Below are 12657 nucleotides of genomic sequence, written 5' to 3' on the forward strand. Positions count from 1 at the left end.
TTAGTTCATTCCATTAGAAAAGAGATAAGTTTAGCTCTTCTAAGTGGTACAATCTGTAATAAATTCACAGAAATTGGAGATGTACCAATATTAAATCTTTAGAATTGAGAAGAGAATTAGGCCAGCAATCTTTTGACTTGAACAGATGTCTGCCAATGATTTTTAAGAATTATTATTACATTATTGTTTGTGTTATTATGCTTAACAGTATAGCGACAACTACAACAGGACTGGGCCATACTACAGTGAAGACATTAAGTTTTCCCATTGGAAACAATAATAAATTGTGTCACTTTTCTAGGCCTAAGCAATTTCCTTGAAGAGTATAATTAATTTGCAAGAAGACCCCAGCCAACAGTAAAGATTGCAGTATAAAATTGCAAATCAGAAACTTGTTGAAAAATAATACTTGCTATAAAAATGATAACAATAGCATGCAAAGTAATTGAAAAGCAACATGTAAATAAATTACTGTGGTGCTATTCTTGCTGCTATGGTTAATATTATGTCAGAATTTCCATTACAAGATCCATTATTCAGGGTTTATGAGTCAGCTATAAAAATTTTTAAAAATCCTTCTAAACCTAATACTGGAAGGTTTTGCCCTAGAAAGAGTTTTGATTACAATATTGTAGAGGAAAAACACCAACCACTCTTCGCAAAATGACTGGCTCTGTCTTGACTTGAAAAACAAGGTATCAGTTTGCAAACATAATTTACAGGTTTTGAACTAAAATTGTAGTTGGGGACGCAGCCATAAATTATCTTTTTTTACCCGTCATTCAGCTACTTACATCATTTTAAACACAATGGAATTGAAGGATTTCTGTGGAGAGTAGTCAAGTGAGAGAAGCTATACTCATCTTAAATCTCACTGCCTGCCCCACATCCTCCTCTGTGAAATAAAACTTGTTGGAACTAAGCTCCACATCACAAATGAGTGAAAATATATGTGTAGTTGAGTCACTGCTGCAAGATTGTATTTGTACAAGAAAAACACAGTGAAGGCATTTAAACAAAGATTTAGCAAAGCAAAACTGAAACTACACCAAAACTTCTTTCTGCAGATTAATTTTGTTGGATCTTTTTCCTTCACAGATATTAAGAAAATATATTTACTTACCACTTTTTGTTTTTAGAATACTTTCTACACTTAGAGCACGTGATGTCCAGATAATGGAGTAATCACTAATAATCTGATATAATTGAAGACTACTAAGGGAAAGTGCCATTTATGCTTTACCTGTCCATACTTACTCAACAGCTTTCTATTACTGTTGAACGCAGACTTCTGAACTGCACAGATCTTTGATCTAGCTAAATACAATATTATGTTTTTATGAGGACTTGGGCTAGTGTTTGAGAGCCTTAGCACTGAGATAATGTTGAATGACTACAGATATTCTAGAGGCAAATGCAGCACAGCATCATTTCTACTGACTTGTGGGAACCATTCACTGATACAATTTTGAGGGTAAATAGTTGAAATTCTTCAAAATAAGTCAAGGAATGAAATAATAGTTCTTTGGGAATGAACTTGATATCAAGAACCAGGAGTCGTATTACTCATCAAGCTATTTACCAGCAAACAACTCCTTTAAAAACCTGTTCTGGATAACTCCCATATATTTTGCTTATGAGCAGAGACCTAGGAATCTGTATAAAACCTTTATTTAAACCCTATGTTCTGACCAACATATGTTTACGAGGCATTAAAATCACATTTCTAACAAAACTGTACGTTGGAGAGAGAAAAGGGTCTGCACAGTTACACTTTGCTTTGTTTTTCAGGTTGCAAGATGAGCTACCATATTAGATTCTTTCAGGTCCAGAGTGTAGATATTTCTGGATAGTAGACGTATGTGAATACAAATCAAGGAACTCCAGTTTAGTTGCTTGCATTGTTGTATTTACATACACTAGAAACCCCACTTTTCTGGCAGAAGCATTCCAAAGTAGCTCTTCCTTCCCTGCATGTCAGCAGAACAGAATCACAGAACAAGTGAAGTGAGAAGGAGCTCGAGAGATCAAGTCCAACACCCTGCTCAGAGCAGGGTCACCTACAGCAGGCTGCCCAGGGTCATGTCAGTTGCATTTTATATATTTCCAAGGAAAGAGATTCCTCAGCCTCTCTGGGTAACTTGTTACAGTGTTTGACAGCTTCCACCATTAAAAAAATAATTTTTTTTCTTATATTTAAAATAAATTTATTGTAATTTAGTTTGTGCTCATTGCCTCCTGTCTTTTCACTGGGCACCACTGAGAAGACTCTGGCTCCATCTTTTTTATTGCCCCCAGCAAGTTTTTATACACATTGACATGATCGCCCCCCCTCCCTGCTTTCTCTCCTCCAGGCTGCACAGGCCCAGCTCTCTCACCTTCTCCTCATATGACAGATGCTCCAAGATCTTCAACACCTTTGTGGCCCTTTGCTGAACTTGCTCCAGTATTTCCATGCTTTCTTGTACTGGGTAGCCCAACACTGGGCACAGCACCTCAGACACAAGATTGAGACACTAACATTTAAATCTAGGAGTGTACCAGATATATCATAATCCATCTAGTTCTATTCAGTATCATTAGTGGAGAATGGAAAGCTATTCAATTAATCTGAACATAGATACCCATGGGTTTCAATTGTCTAAATGTAGGTGGTTTATGCCATTTTAAAAGGTCTAGGGTATGACTTGTGCCCTCCAGCTGCCACTCACCAGGAGAGTATGTTTTCCATCCTACGTGAATATCTTGGTGACTCTGTGGTATACAAGAAGCCACTGGCAACCTGGATTTAGACATTAATGTAACAACTAACCTTAGACAGCTAGTCACCTTTCAGTTTTTGTGTACTACAGCTTTCTATATAACTGTTATATAACTTTATCCACAAAGGCTAAAGTTTCCCCTGGAGTCACCAGACCTTCTGCCAGAAGCAGTTCAGAGGAGGAGATCATCTCCTTCATTTAACCAGCTGAATTAAAGTGAAATGGTATGAACACGTCCTCACCCCTTCTACTGGACTTACATATGCAAGGCCTCTGCGAGGTGGGGAAGAGCTCTGAGTAGGCTAGTACTTCTACCAGAAACACTAACAAATAAAGGGACGATAAAAAAAAAACCAAAAAAAACAACCAAAACTGAGAACTAAAAAAGGGAAATGAAGAGCTGATTATAGGTCATTTCTTTGTCTCCTCCAAATTTTGCAACAAATAACATGCTTCAGTAGTGCTACATCTAGTATCTCCCAGTGATTTTGTTTACAAAGCCTCTTATTATTACTCACTCTCCCAAGATGCACTTTAAAGAATGTGAATCATATTAGTGTGATTACATTTGCATTAAAAACACGGTTAGTTTTTTAAAAGTACAAATGCTTGCAATTTTATGACACACCCGCATGCATTATAAAATGATGTGTAATAAAACTTTGCTTGATTTAATAATTACCTGTTGTTATCCCTGGTTAATTAAATATGCAGCACAGACATGTTAATCCTGAAAGTCTCCCTGGTATGCTCTCTTCTCCTCTCCTGACTTTTTTTTTTTTCCTACATTCCATTGAATTACAAGTTGTTTCACAGAATCTGTAGAAAGAAAAATGTTCAACAGCTATGGATATATGCAAATTTTCAAACAACCATACCCAAAGTTAAAAGTGGAAATTTTAATATGTACCTATTATTTCTGGCAGGCATATATTAAATTGCTTTGATCATATTTCTTTACTAAGCTTCCTCATCTGGTTAAAATATAGCTTCTTAGAGCTATTTTTCCCCCTCTTAATTTTCTCAGAAAGTTAGCTTGAATTTTATATAGCATAATATGCTAAAATAGTCTGTTTTCTATTTGTCAGTGGTGTACTATATGAGCATGTGAAGATACTTGGAAGTATGAGAAATTTGAGGCTTGAAATATCTTGTTCAAAAATAGAAAGTGTGTGAGAATAATTAAGGTATTGTTGTACCTTGATTTAGATGAATGAAATGTCTACCCTTGCTATCACTCAAGTTAACAGCAAGGTCCTCAGTGGCTTCAGACAGAACATATTATTAAAGCATACAGAGGTGCTGTTACTTTCATAGTAGGTAGAACTCATTTTTTTAATAATTAGGTATGTGACCTAGGCAAATCATCAAACAACTTATTTTGCCATCAGATAGAGAATGTTACTCCCTTATGATGTTTAATTTCATCCTAACATGGGCGTCTTCAAGAGATATCTCTAGAGGTCAGCTCATCTCACATCCATTGCTCCTCTGGCTACAAGGAAATGACTTTTGATTTGGGAGGCAACTCGTTTGCCTGTGATAGATATCTACTGCAGACAGATCATGTGGTATTCAGTCAGAAAGACAAGAGGTTTACCTTTGGTCTTCTGTCAGATGCAAGCTGTAGTTTGAGGTCTCAGATATTACAGGAAACTGAAAAGCCGTCAATACCTGCCTTTGAGCTACTGAATTAACTTTAGATGTCTACATTTGAAGCGGGCTAGAGATAGGTAAGAAGTGTTATGAAACTATCCACTGTACTTTTTTTAGTGATAAGTACAGGTAGGTCTTTTTCCAAGTGAATAGTTTATTCACAAGAACAAGCACAACATATTGAATCATAAAATTCAAATTTTAGTTACAGTTCTTGATTTTATAATTTAAGCATAAAAAGGAATTCCACATTGAAAAAAAAAAACCAACCACAGAACAAATGTTTAATCACTGAAAAAAACCCACCTGTTTGACAAGTTAATATACTGGCTTTGTTTGTTGTTTTTTAATTCAGCCAAAACTGCTCCAACAGTATTACCACAATAAAACAAACAAACAAAAAACCCAGCAAACACACCAACAAAAAAACCCCCAACAACAAAAAAAACACACTCCAAGACTCACCACAAAACAGAACAAAATAAACCCCAGTCATTTGCTGTACAGAGTGCAGGCCTTATATATGTCAGATTTTGCATTTCAAGATGCAAGTGTTTCTCTCAAAGCACTACAACATATGGTAAAACAAAATACTTTGAAAAAGTGGCTGCTTCATACTTTTTTTTTTTTGTGAATGAAACATAATTTCTTTAACTCTTCACTTATCTTGATCTCCTCCACATCATACTGTTCCCTGCAAGTACACCTAGCATAAATTTCGTTTTTTTGGTTTGAGCTACTATAATAGTACTACTTTCAGCACATTTAGTGGTGGTTTGTACTGTGCAAATGAGAGGGGAATCAATCATTATGCTTTTAGAGCCTCTTATTTCTCAGTTAGTAATGATGACCTTTGAGCTGGGCCCTGCAAATGATCATTTATATGAGTAAAATTAGGCATATAGATTTGCATTTGTAGGATTATTAATAATAGAAGCTTTAGCATTGTTAGATTGCTATGCAAATGCATAACAATTCTCCTTCTGATTCCTACATTCCCTTCCATATCCCCACACCTTAGACAGGTGAACTCTTAGTCACTTTCTGTGAAGGTTTAATGCTTTTCAAGTTTGAACCCTTAGATATGTTGCTCTTAAACCACGTTTGAACCTTTAAAACTTCATTGCAGCAAATCTATCATAGAAAATATGTTGGGAATGGGAAGGTTAGTTGCAGTTATAAAAGCCTCTGATTTGAGTTGTTTTCCAACATACCAGCATCAGAAAAAACAATAATACCACCATCAAGACCCATGTGTGCAAGCCCATTTGCATCCTTCACAGATTATGCAAATAAGATATTTTATTAAATATTTAAAGTAATTCATTCCCTCTCATATGTTTACCCTTTTATTAACTATACATAGCTGAGCTATTTTCAGTGCAGTCATTATAGTTTGTTCCTACTCTCCGCTCCACATGTGCTTTCCCCTAGCTTAACTGCCTTGTAGAAAATGCAATAGTCCATAGAATTATACAGAAGAATAATAACAGAGATGAAGCTAAAAATAATAACTTACATTTTACAGTGGCCATGCCTTAAAGACCCACAATCAGAACCACACAAAGCACTCCTGCATGGTTGGATTCTGTATCCTTGGTTGCCAGATTGCAGACACACACGTTGTGCTAATGGAAGTGTTATTTCCTCTGATAACCACAGTAATTCAACAGAATACTTCTTCTTCTTGAACAATTTTTTCCCCAGTCTTCCTGCATTAAAATAAATTAAACAAATTTAGATCAGTTTTGGCTCAACTCTCTTATTACTTTGTCAAAATCTTTTAGAGCAAACCTCAGACTTGGTTCTCCTTGTCCTCTGTGGCAACAGTCATTGCAAACATCATTAAGGATGTGAGGTCTCTCCCTTAATTAAGAACTAAAAGGTTTCATTTCCTAAAACAAAAGCATGTGGTAGGTTTTATTGATCTGGTCTATGTCGCCAGCTGAACACATTAGCAGGGGTTATTGATTACTCTAGCGGTAATTAGCTTTGTTCCTCATCAGGTAAAACACACATTCCTAAGATCTTTCTTAAAGGGGCCTATATACACATATGCATTCACCAAGATACACAGTGAAAGTTTTCAAAGTCTTTATTGCTTATGTATCAATTTTTTTAATTTAACAACAATCATTATAAATGTTATTTTACAGTCATTATCTTGTTATAATTCTCTCTGAATGCTAATAATGCACTTAGGAATGAATTCAAAACCAAAAGAAGCACAACTTTTTTTTTTTTTTTTAAATGTAACCACATATGGCTATTACTGCTTTTAATAACCCCCAGCAAAAGAACCACCATTATATGTTAGTGAACATCTGTGGTAAGTAATTGTGTAACGGAATGCATAGGACGTCTCCCCAATCTTGAAAGAATAATTTCAGACTGATAAATTAAAAACATTTAGTTCAAATTTGGATAAGGTTCTGTTATTTAAAGAGAAGTTTCTTATATTCAGTAGTACTTCTGTGGAGAAAAAACTTGATAGACAAAAAGGGGCCTAATAACATTTGGAAGCTGGAATTAGAGCAGTTAAAATCAAGATGTGGGCAATCAACAAAACAGGGTTGAAGGGAAACCACCTCAAGTGTATGTGCTTGAAGTACTGAGAGGACATCACAACACGGGAAACTCTCAGAAGCTGTCTGGGAAGTCAGCACAGTATCTTTGAACTGCCTGTACCTAAATGCTTGCAGAGTGGGGAGCAAACAGGAGAGCTTAGAGGTGTGTACAGCTGTAGGGCTGCAGTATCACTGGGATGATGGAGACATGGTGGGATAGTTCATGGAGCTCAAGTGCTGCAACGGATGGATACAGGGTCTTTAGGAAGGACAGCCTGGGAAGGTGAGTCGCCCTTTATGCGAGGAAGCAGGCAGAACGTCTGGAGCTCTGTTTGGATGTGAATGTTGAGCCATGGAGAGCTGGTGGGACAAGTTTAGGAGACAGGTCACAACATCACTCCGGCATTGTATTGGGTGACTGCCTGATGAGGAAGAAATAAATGAGGCTTTTTTCTGACAACTGCAAGAAGCCTCACATCCATAAGTCCTGGCCCTCATGGGCAACATAAACCACCCTGATATCTGCTGGAGGGACAACACAGCAGAGCTCAAGCAATCTGGGAGTGCATTGTTGACAGCTTCCTAGCACAGGTGATGAAGAAGTTGATGAAGGGAGATGCTTTGCTGGATCTCAGAATTATAACAAAGGATGAACTAGTCAGGGATGTGAAGGCTTGGCCCCAGAGAGATGGTGGTGTTTGTGATCCTGAGTAGAGGAAACAAGGCAAAAGAGAGGTCCAGGAGAGCTCTTTGATTTTCAAGGGTGACTTTCCCTGAGCTTGTGAATGGTCCATCCCAATTCCACCTAGGAATTCAAGGTGACAGGACGCCTGCATGGATGAACCTGAATTGAGTCTTGCATGTATTGACTATATTCAAATATAAAAAGCAGAAACATATGAGGGGTGGAAGCAGAGTAACACAGAGTAAGTATAGAGACACTGTTCAAGTGTGCAAGGCTGTGGTTAGGAATGCCAAAACCCATCTGGAGTTGTATCTGGCAAGGCTTCAGAAGGTACATCAGCAGCAAAAGGAAGACCAGGACTATCAGCCCACTGCTGAACAGGGCAGGGAACATGGTGAAAGAGTACATGGAAAAGACCTTGTTCTTTACTGCTAAGACTTGTGTCTGGGAATCTCAGGTTCCTGAAATACGTGGGAAAGTCTGGTGGAAGGAAGAGTTACTCTCAGTAGAGGAGGATCAGACTGGGCAATTGAAAGGTCGGGGTTTCAACCCCAAGCCCCAAATTAAGGTTGACATGTGGGTGATTCCCACAGCCCTTCACAAAGGGGGGGTGAGTTTGCCTTTAGGCTTCCCTCCAGGGTGGTGCCGGCCTGGCAGACAGAGCCATTGGGTAAATGAGCCCCAGGTGTCTGCATTCAGTAGGCAAAGGTCAGGTGTCCCACTGAGGGATAAAAGCTGGGAGCACTTGCAGGCAGGGGCAGTGTCTGTGTGTGAGGTGGGTGCCCTGTACAGAGTTCCCTGTTGGAGAAGGACCTCCTGCCTCCCTGGGACTGGGCTCCAGTCAGGTCTGGCCTTTGTAAAGGGGGGCTGTGTAGAGATTGAGTGTGTGGTTTCCTTGGTCTTATGTATTTGGTTTGTTGTTTCCTGTCCCTTCTAAGGGAGACTGCATTTCACCATTTATTCCACCCATTGTTGGTTGTGTGGTGTCGTTGTTGGGGTCAGTGGGATTGATGTTGATTATGTATAATCTGACTGACTTGTTTGTACCCCCAGTGCTCACCCATGTACTGACCCTTTTGTATCAAATACGATTTGGTTATGGGTTCATCTTTATGCTGTCTGTGTCCTTTATGCTAGGCCTAATAACTGGTAAAACAGCAAAATTTAAAGAAACTGAAGATACACAAATTCATGGGACCTGGGCACACATGCATATTGATGAAACTGGAAAATGTCTTTGCAAGGCCACTCTCAATTATCCTGGAATGATCATGACAACCACAAGATCTTCTTGGGCAATGGAAAAAAGCAAACTGAACAAGACAGGTAGGAATGAGAATCAGGGAAACTGCAGGTCAGTTAGTCTCACCTCTGTCCCTGAGAAAGTAAGAAAACAAATATTTTCTTTAATATGATTGGCAATGTATTTTGGAATTAAATTGTCTGCGAGTAGTCAACAGAGATTTACAAATGGGAAATCCTACCTGAACATCTTGGTAGCCTTCTGCAAAGAAATGACTGGCTCAGCAGATTAGCTGATGTTGTTTATACTGACTTCAGATTTTGACACTGCCATAAAATCCTCATGATAAGCCTGGTGAAATATAGACTAGATGAGTGGGCAGTGAAGTAGATTGAAAAGTGGCTCAACTGTCAGGCCCAGAGAGTTGTGAACACTTGCATCAGGTCCAGAAGGAGGTTGGTCACCAGTGGTATGTGTCAGGGTTCAATACCAGCGCCAATTCTGTTCAACTACAACATGTTTGCCAATGTTACAAAACTGGAAGTAGTGGCTGATACACCATATGGCTGTGCTGTCATTCAGAGACCTCAGTAGACTGGAGAAAAGGGCCAACAGAAACCTTATGAAATTCAACCCAGGGAAATACAGAGTTCTGTACCGGGGGGCAAATAACCTCAGATACCAAGACCAGGTTTGATTCAAATGGCTGGAAAGCAGCTTGGCAGGGAAGGACCTGGTGGTCCTGATGGATGCCAAGTTTAACACTAGCCAGAAATGTGCCCTCACAGAAAAGAAGGTTAATGGAATCCTGGGCTGCATTAGGTAGAATGTTGCTGGTAGGTCAAAGGAGATGATCCTTCCCCTCTGCTGAGCCCTGGTGAGACACTTCTGGAGTGCTGTGCCCAGTGCTGGGCTGCCCCATACAAGAGACCCATGGACTTATTAGATCAAATTTATCAGTTGAACTTTGCAAAACTTTACTGGTACAGAATTACATTTAATCTACTTCGGCAGTTCAAAACGGTTAGCCCTGTGTGTCACCCCTAAACAGCTGCAGCAGTTCTGATGTCTACTGAAATTGTAAATTCTTTTCTCTTTTTGGCTTAGCATCCTAATATTCCTATTAAATATGCCCTGCTCAATGATGCGATTACACAATGCTTTGTTTTTTCTCAGTGAAAACCTGTCAGCATTTGCTTGGCGACTTTTAATTGGTACTTTGCAAATCTGACCATAATGGGAAGGTTTCCAGCTTTGGCTTTATCTCATCAAACAGCCACACATGTGGTTTAGTGAAGCAATGAAAGGCCTGAAGAGTGTTTTTAATTTGCTATATCCCAAGTCCATTTGAGGAGCAGAAAACACAATACATGCTCTAGAAGTAACTGTGTGAGTGTCAGTAGGTTTAGTGTAACTGTGACTATGATACTTCTGCATATAGGGAAAATTCTAACTTATCTGGAATATGAGATAGAGAAAAGAATCCTAAATTTTTAGTCAATTGGAGGATAATTGTGAGCCAATATCATGATAAAGTCATGATAAAGATAAATCCTTGACTATAGCAATAACGTCATTTTTCCAAACTACAGAAATGAATCAGCAATCACAGACAAGATTTTGTCTGGAATCTTGCATACCCTAGTTATTCAGTATATCTCTACATTGCCAGCTCTAGCACAACCAGGAAGCTTAAGTGCCACACTTAAGCAGTGTAGACAACTGCTTAAGTTTAACTGTCAGCTCACTGTCTGGATCTGTCCTGGACCACTCTAGCACAATTTCCACAACATAGGTCCATTCCTGTTCAGGGAGCAATGACATCCAGGTACTGTCTCCATAAGACAGTGTATATACCACCACACAAGATCTCCCTGACACAATTTTCTGTAGTCTTACAATATTATCCAAACCAGTCTTGTAACTCTGAGCACTCCTACATATGCCATTTACCAGTGCATGGAAGCCATATTCTCATTTTCATGAAATAAAAACTTTTCCCTATCAAACTGCAATACGAACCTTGCTTTATTTCAGCCACTTTGAAATTACCCCCATTACCACCACTGCCACACACTATATTTTAAGGGCACTAGCTGGGCCTGAAGATGCCAAGGGCTGGCACCACATACACATGAACAAATCAGTTCTATCTGGCATCAGGGCCAGGGGTTGCTCTTGTCTTTTTTTTATTCCTCATAATATACACATCCTTAGGCTCCAGAAAGATTAAATCAGGCCTATAGTCCAAGAAAGACAGAGGGATCAGGGATTTGGACTTACTGTTTTACAAAACAAAAAAATATGTTAGAACACGTTAATTCCCAAAGGACACATAACTATCAATTATAGACATACCTGTGGAGTAAGTACTAGAGAATCAGAATTATTTTTGAGCTGACAGTGTTTTCCAAACTTTTCCAGCTTGTAGACAGCTAACATTTCTTTAGGAGCTTTTGGTGGCTTGAGAAAAATCACGTAGGTGTTATTCTGTACATGGAATATAAACAGTTTTTTCTCTAATGCCCCTTCTAGTCTCTTTCAAAGCAGTCCAGAGATACACAGGGGTCTGCAGACACATGTGAAAAACCTCTAAACCCCTCATCAGTAGAAGAACTGAGTGATCCAGAAATAAAGTTAGGGTGGGAAATAAGAAAATGCTTCTATTTATTAGAGTACTGAAGTCCTGGAATGTATTTTAAACATAAGGAGTAGGCTCAAGTTTAATATTATAAAGACTGTTATGAAATAAATGATTTTACAAAGCCATTGTGATACCCAGGGACTGGATGGAGGAGGTCATTAATGTTCCTTATGGTGCAGAGAAACTATTGAGTAAACTCTGTTCCTCTGTCATAGTCAAATAATCCAAAAGTTCCGTAAAATTATTTCCTTGTATAAAAAGACCCAACTGTGAAGTACAGTTTAAAATTAATTCTCAGATCATAATTATAATTAAAAAACTTTCTTTTCAAATATAATTCTAGATCACTCATGCCCTGCTTCTTATCTAACTGGGTTAAAAAAGAATATATTCTATGAATAGACTAAAAAAGTCTCTGTCACAAAAAAAGATACAGAAACTATGACTCATTCTAATTAAAACAGAAACTCATGAACTCATATTCCTCAAATAAATGCGACAAATTCACATTGCATACTACTACATTGCATTTGTTTATTTCTTTTGCAAGGACAAATGTAAGACATTACTTATTCAGTGCACACTTAAAGTTTTACAGTTCAGTTCACTTAAGCTCTATAGACTTTAAATATTCATTTTTATTCTTTTGGTTTGAGGAGGTGGACAGACCTCATTGGCCTCTTGCACAGAGCCCATTGCTGGATCACTCTCTGGCCCAGTCAGGTACACCAGATCCCCACCACAGTCTAAATGGAGAATCCCAGGAAACACCATATACTAGATGCGGCCTCAAAAAATTAGCTACAAGGCAGTTTTGTACAAGAATAAAGCCATAATTAACAGTACTAAGTGAAATTTAACTTTTAAAAGACAAAAAATTAATGATTTTTTTTTAGTCTCAAAGTAGGAAAGAGGCAGTAAATTCAAAACAATTTTATGGAATGTAAATTCTTCTAAAGAACCTAATTCTGGTATTTTAATTGAAATGAAAAATCTGTGCATTCCCCAAATGCAAGTTCCCTGTAAAAATGAGGATGGGATTCATCAAGCCTAATTTTAGTCTTCATCTGAGTCATTGTATGTTACTTCTGTAGCTGATA

The sequence above is a fragment of the Athene noctua genome, chromosome 1, assembly GCF_965140245.1.
Source record: "Athene noctua chromosome 1, bAthNoc1.hap1.1, whole genome shotgun sequence".
NCBI lineage: Eukaryota > Metazoa > Chordata > Aves > Strigiformes > Strigidae > Athene > Athene noctua.